Source organism: Dendrobates tinctorius, unplaced genomic scaffold, assembly GCF_039654945.1.
Source record: "Dendrobates tinctorius isolate UK_male_01 unplaced genomic scaffold, ASM3965494v1 ptg000387l, whole genome shotgun sequence".
Classification (NCBI taxonomy): Eukaryota; Metazoa; Chordata; class Amphibia; order Anura; family Dendrobatidae; genus Dendrobates; species Dendrobates tinctorius.
In genome coordinates, this window is record NW_027362053.1 from 374,664 (window position 1) to 390,138 (window position 15,475).

A 15,475-nucleotide genomic window follows, 5' to 3' on the forward strand; every position below is an offset into this window, starting at 1 on the left:
CTCCTTAGACCACCACTCCAGACCGGTATCGCTTAGCAGAAGGCAAGAGCTATAGTCGGCGACGCCCATAGTCACACAGGGCAATTTAAAGACAGAGGGCGTGGCTAAGCCCTCAGCCAGAATGACCACCTGGTTAACCCAATCCAAGCCGGATCAGAAGACCAACCAGCGCCATGTGGTAGGATGGGGTATTACCGCTGTCTGCCGGACACCCTGGTGCGAACAGTGTCCGACATGACAGACGACTGCCATTACCTTTGTGAACACTCTGGGGGAGGTGACTAGCCCGAAGGGAAGTGCTACAAACTGGAAATGCCGACCGTTGATGGCAAAACGTAGGAACCTCATGCAGAGGAAAAATAGGGACGTGCAGATAAGCATCCTGGACGTCGATCGAGGCCAAGTATTCTCCCTGCTCCATGGCAGATGTAACCGAACGGAGAGATTCCATTCGAAAATGTCTGATCCTGATGAAAGTGTTCAAGAGCTTTAGGTCCAGCACTGGCCTGACTGTCCCATCCTTTTTGGGGACCGTGAACAGATTGGAGTAAAAGCGCTGAGTCCTCTCGTACTCTGGTACGGGAATAATGACTCCGTTGCGCTGGAGTGACTCGATGGCCCCTATCAGCGCCTCTGCCCGGGCCTCCCCTTTGGGAAGCTGGAACAGAAAGAAACGCTTTGGAGGATACCTGAGAAACTCTATCTTGTACCCTGAGGACACCAATTCCACCACCCATGAGTCGCATGCTACCGCGACCCAGATGTGGTGAAACCGGAGCAGGCGGCCGCCTACCCTGCCACTTTCGGGTAGAGGGCTCCCCGAGTCATTTGGCTGAGGATCTTTGGGATCTGATTCCCCTTGACCTGGGCTGGCGAGCCCGCATCCTGCCCAGTGGGTTGGATCTATATGTGACCTGTCGATCCTTATCTTGGTTGTAGCGGGCTGGCGCGACGGAACTGGCCACTGCCATCCCCAAGGGTGGCGAAATGCTCGAAACCATCCCTGAGGCTGGCGAAAAGGCGGTTTAATTTTCTGTTGTGGGAGAAAACTGCTTTTTCCCCCTGTGGCATCAGATGAGTTGGTCTAATTTTTCCCCAAATAGGCGGCCACTTTGATAAGGTAGGGAAGTCAAAGATTTTTTGGAAATTGAATCGGCCCGCCACATCCTTAACCATAGCTGCAAGTGCCGTGCAATTAGTCGCATCCAAGGAAGCATTGATTAAGTAATCACCAGCCTTCGCGATCTGACTCGCTATCTCTGATATTTCCGTTGGCAGGTCCCTATCCTGCAGGACCTTATTTAATGTATCTGACCATGACATCATGCCCTTGGCTACCCATGTTGCTGAGAACGAGGGAGAGAGTGCTGCTCCTGATGCCTCATACACCGAGTGGGCCAAGCTTTCTATGAGCCGATCCGTGGGGTCTTTAATGGCAGAAACACTAGGTACTGATAAAGTTTTTGAGGCCAAGCGCGATACTGGCGGATCCACCACTGGGGATTCTGCCCACTTCTTACAGAGCTCTGGTGCAAACGGATAACTTGCTTCCAGTGTTTTCTGGCCCGAGAAACGCCTGTCCGGTCGTTCCCTATGACGCTGTACTATGTCCTCGAACTCCGGGTGAGTGCAAAACACTCTATGCGGTCGTTTGGCCCTCTTAAAGGCCACCTTATGACCTGAGGCCAGGGAGACGTCTTCCTCGATTTCCAGAGTCTGATTGACTGCTTCAATGAGACTGTCATCCGTTTCCCGACACCCTGGAGTATCTAGGTCCAGGGGCTCGTTTGCGTCATAACCTGAACTCTGCTCGCTCCCGGATAATGGTGACAGTGAACGAGACGCCGCGCTCACGGATGCCGAGGCACCGGACGGGCCCGGAGACGCGTGCGGGTTCTTTTCCTATGTGCCTGCCTAGAGTGAGAGCTGCCCCTGCAGGCTGGAGGCTCTTGTGAGGTGGATGATCCCTCCCAGACTGGCGAGCCGCCATCTCTGCCCCTACCTGGGGCTTGAAGGGTCTCGATCGCCTTTGTCAGCGATGCCATAGACCGCGAAAGCGATAAGGCCCATTCCGGGGGATCCGGACTCCTGGGCTCTGTCGCAGTGGAGGGCTCCTGGGCGCGTTCGGAGTCGGAGGCTTCACATACCTTTTTACTCTGTGCTCGCGGGAACATAGCCCCACAGGAAATGCATGCGGCATAAAGGAACGTGTGTGACTTCCCTTTTCCGGCCATAATGCCTGCCAGACTCAATCTATACTATGAGGGTTGAGTGGAAGGAGGAGGAAAACCCCCTTTAATCGCACGTAGCGCGGCCTCTAGGGCCGGGGTCACACTTACCCCGATCCTGTGTCTCCCCGCCTGCTGCTGAGCTCCCTTGCGTCCTCACTCCTCTGGGTAGGCCGAGATGTCCTCCTCCAGTCGTGGCCCACCCTGCACTGAAGCCGGGAGTTCAATTTGTTTGGCGTCCGCCCTAGCCGCAGGGGGGCGGGTGCCAGAAATGACGTCGCATCGGGGGCGGGACTTCCACCCGCGGCCTAGTCTCGGCCGAAGCCGCGGGCTAAATTTTTTATCTGCCCGCCCGCCGCGTGGTGGATGTGCGCAGGAAACCCCGCACTCTATGGGCGCTGGAATCGGCGACAGAACTCAGCGACTGCGCCGGGTAGGGAAGGGGGAGGGGTTAAGGGAGACGGGGCTGACATCCTCTTTTCCACCTGCATTCCTCTGATGCCTGACGCCCTCCGAATGCTGCCGCAGGACCCCCCCCCCAGCCCTCCATACCTGACGAAGGAGATCCTCATGACAATTCCAGGTAGAGGGAAGGGGGTAATCTTCTGGACGGTGCAGGCACCCTAGCTCCGTCCACCTTCCAGGGTGAGGAAAGGGACCGTCCGCCGCCCTGCAGCACCGTCAACTAGCGTTGGTGGAGCAGTGGGGGCCACGCAGACTAGTCTTGTGCCTCTGTACAAGCCCACAATTTCTATACCTAGGGGTGGACAGGGCTAAGTCTGGCATCAAGTTCTACGTCGCTGGAGAGGATACGTAGAGGGACACTCGCACGTGCTCGCCCGTTGATGGTTTGGGGAAATCGGACCCTTTCAATAGGATCCATTGCCCCGTCTTATCTTCACAAAATAATAATAAAATAAAAAAAAATAGAAGTCTGGGGAAAAACGGCCCAGATATGTCCCACGGTGCAGGAAAGGAGACTATACTCAACGCGTGCTCGCCCGTTGATGGTTTGGGGAGATCGGCCCCTTTCAATAGAGTCCGTCGCCCCTGTCTTATCTTCATAGTAAAAAGAAAAAACAAAAAAATAAAAGTCTGGAGACATCCAGACGTGTGTGCCTCCACAGGACACTAAGCAAAAAACTAGTTTCTGCCCGCGATTGGGGCGAGGGTGTATGCGGCGGCAGAGGAGCTAACCTTTTTTTGTTCACTTAGTGTCAGCCTCCAGGTGGCAGTAGCATACACCCGCAGTACCTGTGTCCCCCAATGAGACGAAGGAGAAAACAGTCAATGCAGCACAATTAAGCAAAACAATACCTAAAGCAGTCAATATTGATCATGATATTATTGTTGTGTTTACTGCTAGAATATATCTAGCAGTAAACACAAATGTGTCATCAAGGACAATAGTCACTGCGGCATCACAGAGCAGGGAAATACTTATGAAACACCTTTTTGGAGGTTGCAGGGGCACTATCTCAGCCTTCCATCAACGCTGCGGCACCTCATTCCATAGCCGCCGGGTCACCACAGTGTCTTTGTGCAGCTGGTCACGGGACACGCTCCTGGACCAGGCGGATCAGGTGTTCATTATCCATGTAGACGTCTTCATCCCGTTGTGGAACCTATGAAAAAAAACATTCATTAGAATATTGGAATGTTGTGTGAATTAAAAACTTCTAAAAAGAAAGAAAAGAAAGATAGAAGGTAAAAAAAAGGGACATTCAAAATCATTTTATACTTACACTGCGTCTCACCACCAGGCCTTGGCTTTGCTGCTCCCCCTGTTCGGCCTCACTAGCCGGGTCCGCTGATGATGATGTCTGAAAAAAGAACAAAAATTATTAGACATTTGTAGATGCAGCAGCTATACTTACCCAAAGGCACGAAAATAATCACCTCATGCTCTGCTTGGGACAGTTCCTCCCGAGATGGTGAATAATTTGATCCAGAAGACATACTGCATGTTAAAAAAATACAAAGCATTAGTACATAATACATTTGACAAGACAGGCATACATTTTAGATGTAATACTCACATTCTTGCTGCTGAAGCTTTAATCCAAAATGATCTCTTGTTTTGCAAGGTGTCTGCTCTACAGGCTGTCTGTAGAGTTGTGGTACAATGTTGCTTGTGTAGGGGGTGGTTTGAACCAGTGCCTAGACATTGTTTACGCAAACTTTGCATGCGCTGACGTGCGCTGAGCCATGCGCTCACCAGCGCACCCATAGACTGTAATGTTATTTTTTTATGCATTATGTGCGCATGCGCTTTTTTTAAGACGTTGGGCGGAACAAAAAATGCAACATGTAGCATTTGGGCGCACACCTTGAAAATGCGCAGCGCACGAAAAACGCTGATGAACGCGTGTAAGCGCTAGACCATGCGCCCCCCATGTTATAGATAGGGGAGCATTGCGCATGTTTACTATAGCGCATGATGAACTGCATGATAAAACGCTAATGTGAAACCAGCCTAAGCGCTCAGTGTAGTGCGCAGGAAAAAGGGGAACCGAGCCTTACTGCAATCTTTGGGAGGCAGAATGAAAAAATCAACAGTATGTGAAGAATTGGCTTTATTTATTTTTTATGCCTTTCCTCATGCGGTATAAGTGATTAGGTGACTTTATTCTTCAGGTCAGTGCAATTACAGTGATACCAGATTTATATCGGGTTTTTATGTTTGGCTGCTGTCTCACACTAAACAACGGTTTTTATTGCGAAAACTAGTTTTTGCATCACCACATTGAGAGCTGTAATTTTTTCATATTTCACCCTACAGAGTCATGTGAGGACTTGTTTTTTGCGGGACGAGGTGACGTTTTTATTGGTACCATTTTCGGGCACATGCCATTTTTTGATTGTTTTCTATTCTGGTTTTTGGGAGACAGAATGAACAAAAAAAACCCAGCAATTCAGGAATTGCTTTTTTTTTTTTTTTAAATACCATTCTGCATGTGGTAAAATTGATAAGGTAGCTTTATTCTTCGGGTAAGTACGATTACAGTGATGCCTCATTTATATTTTTCTTACGTTTTGGCGCCTTTACACAATAAAAACTATTTTATAGAAAAAATTATTTTTGCATCGCTTTATTCTGAAAGCTATAACTTTTATGCTGATGGAGCTGTATGGTGGCTTGTTTTTTTTGCAGGACAAGATGTTTTCAGCATTACCATTTTTACAGTGCCTTGCGAAAGTACTCCCTGGAACTTTTCAACCTTTTCCCACATATCATGATTCAAACAAAGATACCAAATGTAAATTTTTGGTGAAGAATTAACAAGTGAAACAATTGTGAAGTTGAACGAAATTTATTGGTTATTTTAATTTTTGTGGAAATTCAAAAACTGAAAAGTGGTGCGTGCAATAATATTCGGCCCCTTTCCTTCTTTCAGTGCAGCAAACTCACTCCAGAAGTTCATTGTGGATCTATGATCTAATGTGGTCCTAAATGACTAATGATAGATAGATCTATAGATAGACAGATAAATAGATAGATCTATAGATAGATACAGAAATAGATACAGTGCCTTGCGAAAGTATTTGGCCCCCTGGAACTTTTCAACCTTTTCCCACATATCATGCTTCAAACGTAAAGATACCAAATGTAAATTTTTGGTGAAGAATCAACAAGTGGAACACAATTGTGAAGATGAACAAAATTTATTGGTTATTTTATACTTTTGTGGAAATTCAAAAACTGAAAAGTGGGGCGTGCAATATTATTCGGCCCCTTTACTTTCAGTGCAGCAAACTCACTCCAGAAGTTCATTGTGGATCTCTGAATGATCCAATGTTGTCGTAAATGACTAAAGATGATAAATATAATCCACCCGTGTGTAATCAAGTCTCTGTGTAAATGCACCTGCTCTGTGATAGTCTCAGGGTTCTGTTTGAAGAACAGAGAGCATCATGAAGACCAAAGAACACAACAGGCAGGACCGTAATACTGTTGTGGAGAAGTTTAAAGCCGGATTTGGATACAAAATGATTTCCAAAACTTTAAACATCCCAAGGAGCACTGTGCAAGCGATCACATTGAAATGGAAGGAGTATCATACCACTGCAAATTTATCAAGACCCGGACGTCCCTCTAAACTTTCATCTCAAACAAGGAGAAGACTGATCAGAGATGGAGCCAAGAGGCCCATGATCACTCTGGATGAACTGCAGAGTTCTACAGCTGAGGTGGGATAGGCTGTCCATAGGACAACAATCAGTCGTACACTGCACAATTCTAGCCTTTATGGAAGAGTGGCAAGAAGAAAGCCATTTCTCAAAGATATCCATAAAAAGTGTCGTTTAAAGTTTGCAACAAGCCACCTGGGAGACACACCAAACATGTGGAAGAAGGTGCTCTGATCAGATGAAACCAAAATCGAACTTTTTGGCAACAATGCCAAACGATATGTTTGGCGTAAAGGCAACACAGCTCATCACCCTAAACACACCATACCTACTGTCAAACATGGTGGTGGCAGCATCATGGTTTGGGCCTGCTTTTCTTCAGCAGGGACAGAGAAGATGGTTAAAATTGATGAGAAGATGGATGGAGCCAAATACAGGACCATTCTTGAAGAAAATCTGTTGGAGTCTGTAAAAGACCTGAGACTGGGACGGAGATTTGTCTTCCAACAAGACCATGATCCCAAACATAAAGCAAAATCTACAATGGAATGGTTCACAAATAAATGTATCCAGGTGTAAGAATGGCCAAGTCAAAGTCCAATCGAGAATCTGTGGAAAGAGCAGAAAACTGCTGTTCACAAACAATCTCCATCAAACTTCACTGAGCTCGAGCTGTTTGCCAAGGAAGAATGGGCAAGAATTTCAGTCTCTCGATGTACAAAACTGAGAGACATACCCCAAGCAACCTGCAGCTGTAATCGCAGCAAAAGGTGGCGCAACAAAGTATTAAGTTAAAGGGACAGAATAATATTGCATGCCCCACTTTTCAGTTTTTGAATTCCCATAAAAATTTAAAATAACCAATAAATTTTGTTCAACTTCACAATTGTGTTCCACTTGATGATTCTTCAACAAAAATTTACATTTGGTATATTTACACTGCGTGCAGAATTATTAGGCAAGTTGTGTTTGAGAGGATTCTTTTTATTATTGAACAACCACTATGTTCTCAATCAACCCAAAAGACTTATAAATATCAAAGCTTAATATTTTTGAAAGTTGGAGTGTTTTTTTTTTTATATTTGGCCATCTTAGGAGGATATCTGTTTTTTTCAGGTAACTATTACTGTGCAGAATTATTAGGCAACTTAATAAAAACCAAATATATACCCATCTCACTTGTTTATTTTCACCAGGTAAACCAATATAACACAAAATTTAGAAATAAACATTGCTGACATTCAAAAACAAAAAAATCCGTGACGAATATAGCCACCTTTCTTTACAATGACACTCAAAAGCCTTCCATCCATAGATTCTGTCAGTTGCTTGATCTGTTTACGATCAACATTGCGTGCAGCAGCCACCACAGCCTCCTAGACACTGTTCCGAGAGGTGTACTATTATCCCTCCCTGTAGATCTCACATTTTATGAGGGACCACAGGTTCTCTATGGGGTTCAGATCAGGTGAACAAGGGGGCCATGTCATTATTTTTTCTTCTTTTAGACCTTTACTTTACTTCTGACCCATTTTGCCAAAGGAAAGGAAGTTGCCTAATAATTAAGCACACTTTAAATGAGGTGTTAAATAGGGTGTTGATGTCATTAGACCACACCCCTCCTCATTACAGATATGCAAATCACCTGATTTACATAATTGGCAGTTGGCTTTCAAGCCTATACAGCTTGCAGTAGGACATGTGTAAAAAGGATGGTGTGATCAAAATACTCATTTGCCTAATAATTCTGCACACAGTGTGAACACTAATAATTCTGCACACAGTTTGAAGCATAAGTGGGAAAAGGTTGAAAAGTTCCAGGGGGCCGAATATTTTCGCAAGGCACTGTATTGCTGTGCCAAAAACAGTCAAGTCAGGTTCTGGCCAGGGGTTGCATATCGCATACTTGCAGTCATGTGTCTGTCGTTTCCGACGCTGACAGCGGTGAGTCCTCACAGGACCCCATTCCTACTATAATGTGCTTTGCTACAGAACGATGCTGTGTCTTTTTCTGGTGCCTTTTAAGATGGTAAATTTCGGATCTTGAATAGAGATGTGCAAACCCAAACAGTAAAGTTCGGCATCCGAACAGCTTTTCTTCGGTTACGGACACCGAAAACAGACTTCACCAGGAAGTCCATGTTACTGTTCGGGTTGGCCCCCCCGAACACAAGGTGTTTCTCACGCTGTCATGTGCAACACTGCCTCTGATCGGCTGTAAAATCATTTCCACCGGTCAGACAGCTTTGGTTCCTGTGCTATCAAATGATAGCTTGAGCCCACAGCTGCAATCGGAGGTATACAGTTTATCTCCGGTCACTGGTTTCTTAGAGCATGGAGACAAACTGATAACTTTACGATTTATTCCCAAAAGGGCAATGGTTATACAGATAAAAAGTTGCTATAAAGTTGAGACATTACATATGTAGTTACAAATATAAAATAAAAGATGGATGAACATAGAAAGTAACACTGACGGTTGTTCATGACTCTTTAGGCAAAACCATGCGGCTGAGTGGGGGGATGGGACAACCAAACGTCTCAAGACATCTGCACGTGTCTCTCTGGAACCAGGATTTTAGCTGTTCTGCCCTCCCTGTACGGGAGGGGTACCTTATAGCCCCAGGTGTGTGACATCACCAAGAGGGGCTGTCTGGAGAGGGTCTGCCCCCTACTCTTGGCTTTAGAATCAAACTACAAAACTTATGAAGACCATAACTCTATGGGAGAAGCCCGTATGGACTCCCCAGTGGTATCATGTTTCCCAGCGTAATGAGCCCATCAAGAAAACATCAAGCATGTACGGAATATGACCGTCCATTTGGGAGCAAACCATATCTCAGGTTCTGGTGATCCGAGAACTACGCAAAAGGCACCGTAGCGAAGCTGGGACCGCTCAGCTCACAAAAATATGACTATTATTCCTCTGTCATGAACGGAATGCGAGCTAGGCTTTCTTTTAAGATTTCCTATATTGATCCCAGCACATTTCCAGAGAACAAAGGGATCTTTCCCCCCCTGCTGTGCTGCAAGCGGAAGTTGATGGCTTCAGGTTACCAGCAGCACAGGTCTGTGTGTGTGTAAAGAGAAGGGGGGTGTTTGCGGGGGGCTGCTGCAAAGCTGGCAGTCTATATTGTCATAGAGTGGAGGATTTCTAGAACGTTCCAAAAGAAAAACATCATATTTTGCAGACCTTACATTTCAGTGGATGTCCCTATATTTTTGATAACCAGCCATGCAAAACTGACAGCTGAAGGCTGAAACCCTTAGCTGTTAGCGTTAACAATGTTGGTTATCAAGAACAGAGGAGTCCCCATGATGTTTTTTAAAGTTATTTAAATAAATAAACAACATGCAGTCCTCCCCATTTTTGACAACCAGTCAAGCTAAAGCAGACAACTGGGGGCTGGTATACTCAAGCTGGTAAGGGACCATGGATATTGCTCCCCCAGCCTAAAAATAGCAGCCCACAGCTGCCCAGAAAAGGCAACTCTATTAGATGCGCCAATTCTGGTGCTTTGCCCGACTTATCACACTTGCCCTGAGGCGGTGTCAAGTGGGTTTCATTTTTGCAGGGTTGATGTCACCTTTGCATTGTCCAATGACATCTTGGCACCGTTCAGGTTTAAAGCCCAGATATAGATTACAGCGTGAGACAGAACAACTGACAGGTGAGGGATATGGTTTTTTATTTTTGTTTTATTACAAGAGACAATGGCTTTAATGGAAAAAGGCGTTAGGTGAGGATAACTGTGTTTGCTATTTTTAAATAAAAAAAGAAAAATGTGTTTTGTTTTTATTTCAAATAAAATATGTAAAATACATATTCTGGCTGTAATACAAAAATATCCAGACTCATATCTTATACAATGCAGTGGTGAATATCACCTGCTCACTGCATGTGACTCCATGTATAATGATACACAAAACCAGAGAATCATAGTTTAGAAAAAATACAAAAACATTTTGTCGCCATACAAATAAGTAAAAAAGACAAACTTGATAAAAAGATGTGTTATAATCGACACCAAAATTTAGGCACAAAGCAAAACAATATATATTAGGCTAGCTTCACACTAGCGTTTTGGGCTGCAGCGCACGGCCGCCGCTAAGCCTCGCCCCCTACGGTCATCTTCGCCTAGTATCGCACAAGGCTGCATGCGATCTGCACACCCTATTTTTAGCATAGCGTGCGCAGACAGTGCGCTAGTAGAATTATACGTGCGCCGAACGCACCAAGTTGCATTTTGGTGTGCTCGGAGTACGGTCAAAAGGGTGCAGCGCACGTATAATTCTACTAGCGCACGGTCAGCGCACCCTATGCTAAAGATAGGGTGTGCAGATGGCAAGCAGCCGTGTGCGATACTAGGCGGAGATGACCGGAGAGGGCGGACAGGGGGCGGGGCATAGCGGCAGCCGTGCGCTGCGGTCCAAAACGCTAGTGTGAAGCTAGCCTTAGTCATATCCCATATATTGTCCAATTATAGGTGAGACAGCCTGTTCTGTCCCCGCATGAGGCGAATGAAGATTTGGCTGGTGAATAGGGGCTGGGAGAGGTCCTACCTTCGTTTCCTTAATGCAGGGCAGACAGGATAATGTTGCTCAGCGTCCGGAGAGATGATGCACACCAGGGATTGTACAGTCCAGACTTGTTTAATTGGAAATCTGGACATACAGCGTATGATTGGTAATACAATAAGTTCTCCAGACATGCAGAGTGTTAACAAAGTGGTAAAAAAACTGATGCCTTTCACAGCTCGGTAAAAGCATGTCTCTCCCAGAGAAAGTGAAACTAACAATGGCTGGAAGGAGGACGTTAACCAGTGACCGGAGTTAAACTTTTTAGCTTCGATCGATCACAGATGCGGGCTCACGCTGTCATTTAACAGCATGGGAACCGCGTCTGTGTGACCAGCGGTATTGATTTTACCACTGATCAGAAGCAGTGTTTGCCGCGCTGTCATGCACAATATCCCCTCCCCACATAAAGGCATAAATAAAGGTCCTGGGCAGAGGTCTGCATGTGTGGAGGGGGCTCAGGAGATGACAATATAAAAAACATGGCCTTTAGGCCCAGAAGGTTAACAAAAGTAGATTTAAATCTGCAACAGTGAAATCAAGATTGTTATAGTGGCAGATAAGTTTGGACACCTGTCGTCAAATTTACTGTTATTATGAAGTTAAGCAAGTTGAAGATGAAATGACCTCTAAAAGGCCTAGCGTTAAAGATGACACATTTCCTTTTATGTTTTAGGGGAAAAAAATATATTCATCTTTTACATTTTAAAAATTACAAAAAGGAAAATGGGCCAATGCAAAAGTTTGTGCACCCTGCATGGTTAGTACCTAGTAGCACCCTCTTTTGCAAGTACTACAGCTTGAGAACACTTTTTCTAGCCAGCCAAGAGTTTTTCAATTCTTGCTTGAGGGATTTTCATCCATTCTTCCTTGGAAAATTCTTCCAGTTCTGTGAGATTCCTGGGTCATCTTACATGCACTTCTATCTTGAGGTCTATAATCAGATTTTCAATGATATTTCTATGAGTGAACTGTAAGGGCCATTGTAAAACCTTTAGCTTGCACCTTCTGAGGTAGTCTATTTTGACGTTTCTATTTTTTAGGCTCATTATCCATTTGAAGAAGCCATCCTCGTTTCAAGTTCAGCTTTTTTTTTTTTTTTTTTTTATAGATGGTGTTATGTTTGTATTAAGAATTTGGTGAAATGTAATTGAATCCATCCTTCCCTCTACCCATGAAATGCTCCCTGTGCCTTTTGGCTGCAATACAACTCCAAAGCATGTTGCATCCACCCCTATATTTAACCCCTTTCCGACATTGGGAGTAATAGTACGCCCATGTCAGACTCTCCGTTTGGTGTGGGCTCTGGCGCTGAGCCCGCACCTTTATAGGCACGACAGCTGATCTATACAGCTGACATGTGCCCGCGACAGCCGTCGGGGGAATCGCGATCCACTCATGGCTGTTAACCAGTTAAATGCCGCTGTCAATCTGACAGCGGCATTTAACTCACGCTTACTGGATGCACGTTGTAAATTTCGCCCATCGGTGAACACATCACATGATCACTGATGGGTCGACATGACAACCAGAGTTCTGCAGCAGACCTCTATGTTGTCAATGCAAATTGCTATGAACCCCGCCCTGTGGTCGGCGCTCATAGCAAGTGAGCATTTCTGATACATACAGGCGATATGATCATCACCTGTGTGTAGCAGAATCGATCAACATGATGTTGTAATGAGTGATTCCCTGCTAAAATTTAAGAAGGGACTGGATGTCTTTCTTGTAAAGTATAATATTACACTAGTTTCCTTAATATTGCGTTCATCCAGGGAGCTAGTCTGATTGCCGTATGTGGAGTCGGGAAGGAATTTTTTTCCCCAATGTGAAGCTTACTGTTTGCCACATGGGTTTTTTTTGCCTTCCTCTGGATCAACATGTTAGGGCAAATTAGGATAGGATATGGGTTGAACTAGATGGACTTCCTTCAACCTTAATAACTATGTTACTATGTAAAGTACTGCAGCTTCTAGTCTACCATGGAGACTATTGAAGTATGCAAAAAGTAAAAAAAAGTTTTTAAAAATATTTAAAATACACTGCTCAAAAAATAAAAAAAAAGGAACACAGACAGAATATAACTCCAAGTAAATCAAACTTCTGTGAAATCAAACTGTCCACTTAGAAAACAACACTGTTTGACAATCAATTTCACATGCTGTTGTGCAAATGGAATAGACAACAGATGGAAATTATTGGCAATTTTCAAGACACACTCAATAAAGGAGTGGTTCTGCATGTGGGGACCACAGACCACATCTCAGTACCAATGTTTTCTGGCTGATGTTTTGGTCACTTTTGAGTGTTGGTTGTGCTTTCACACTCGTGGTAGCATAAGACGGACTCTACAACCCACACAAGTGGCGAACGTAGTACAGCTCATCCAGGATTTCACATCAATGCGAGCTGTGACAAGGTTTGCTGTGTCTGTCAGCGTAGTGTCCAGAGGCTGGAGGTGCTACCAGGAGACAGGTCAGTACACCAGGAGACATGGAGGGAGCCGTAGGAGGGCAACAACCCAGCAGCAGGACTGCTACCTCCACCTTTGTGCAAGGAGGAACAGAAGGAGCACTGCCAGAGCCCTGCAAAATGAACTCCAGCAGGCCACAAATGTGCATGTGTCTGCAAAAACGGTTAGAATCCAACTCCATGAGGTTGGTCTGAGGGCCCGACGTCCACAGATGCGGCCGGGTTGTGCTCACAGCCTAACACCGTGCAAATTCGCCACTGGTGCCCTGTGCTCTTCACAGATGAAAGCAGGTTCACACTGAGCACATGTGACAGGGTCTGGAGACGCCGTGGAGAGCGATCTACTGCCTGCAACATCCTTCAGCATGACCAGTTTGGCAGTTGGTCAGTAATAGAGTGGGGTGACATTTCAGTGGAAGGCCGCACAGCCCTCCATGTGCTCACCAGAGGTAGCCTGACTGCCATCAGGTACAGAGATGAGATCTTCAGATCCCTTGTGAGACCATATGCTGGTGCGGTTGGCCCTGGGTTCCTCCTAACGCAGGACAATGCCAGAACTCATGTGGCTGGAGTGTGTCAGCAGTTCATGCAAGATGAAGGCATTGAAGCTATGGACTAAAAAGATACACATTTGATATCGCTGCTTTCAGAATTGCCCTATCAATATAAAAAAAAAAGAATTAACCAGACAGCTAAACGGCATAGCAAGAAAAAAAATTAAAAACGCCAGAATTACATTTTTTTTTGGTCGCTGCTACATTGCAATAAAATGTAACAATAGGTGATCAGAAAATCATATCTACACCAAAATGGTATAAAAAAAAACATCAGCTCGGCGCACAAAAAAAATAAGCCCTAATCCAGCGCCAGATCACGAAAAATGGAGACGCTACAGGTCTCGGAAAATGGTGAGATTTTTTTTTTTTAAAACAAATTCTAGAATTTTTTTTGCACCACTTAAATAGAAAAGAACCTATGTATGTTTGGTTTCTGTGAACTTGTAATGACCTGGAGAGTCCTAAGGGCAGTTCACTTTTAGTATTTAGAAAAACAACTATGGTATTGCACGTTTTTTTGCAATTTTACCACACTTGGAATTTGTTTCCCATTTTCCAGTACATGACATGTTAAAATCAATGGTGTTGTTCAAAAGTACAACTTGTCTCGCAAAAAACAAGCCCTCAGTGACTAAAAAATAAGAAACTTATGGCTCTGGGAAGAAGGGGAGCAAAAAACAGAAATTCAAAAACTGAAATACCCCGGGTCGTTAAGGGGTAAATGGTTGGCGAGATGTTCTTTTAGGCCCGAGTCACACTCAACGTACAAAAAATTGGTCCGATTTTGATGGCTGAGAATCGCACCAATGTTCTCCCTATGGTGATCCGTGTGTAATCTGTTTGCAATGCGAGGATGCGATTTCCTTGCATCCAAGTATCCGTATGGCATCCGTTTGTGATTTGTATGCCGTGATTTTATCGCAGCCTTGCAAAATGGACATATAACGGATCCATGGCCTGAAATCAATTTAAATCCTAATCAGCAACCCTATTTATTGGTTCTACAACAGGTTTCACATTTCAATCTTTGCATTACAGTCCGTTCTTGTGTTGTGGTATTATTATTTATATAGCGCCATTAATTCCATGGTGCTGTACATGAGAAGGGGGGGTTACATACAAAGTTCTAGATATCGTTAACAGTAAACAAATTTACAATGACAGACTGGTACAGAGGGGAGGGGACCCTGTCCTTGCGGACTTACATTCTACGGGATAGTGGGGAAGAGACAGAAGATCGGGGGTGCAGCAGCTCTGGTGGTGATGAGGCGGCAACTCAGGCAGTGGTGAGGCGGCAGGATGGTCATTGCAGGCTGTAAGCTTTCCTGAAAAGATGGGTTTTCAGGTTCCGTTTGAAGGATCCGAGGGTGGTGGATAATCGGACGTGTTGAGGCATGGCATTCCAGAGGATAGGGGATATTCGGGAGAAATCTTGGAGGCGGTTGTGTGAGGAACAAATAAGTGTGGAGGAGAGTAGGAGGTCTTGGGAGGATCGAAGATTACGTGAGG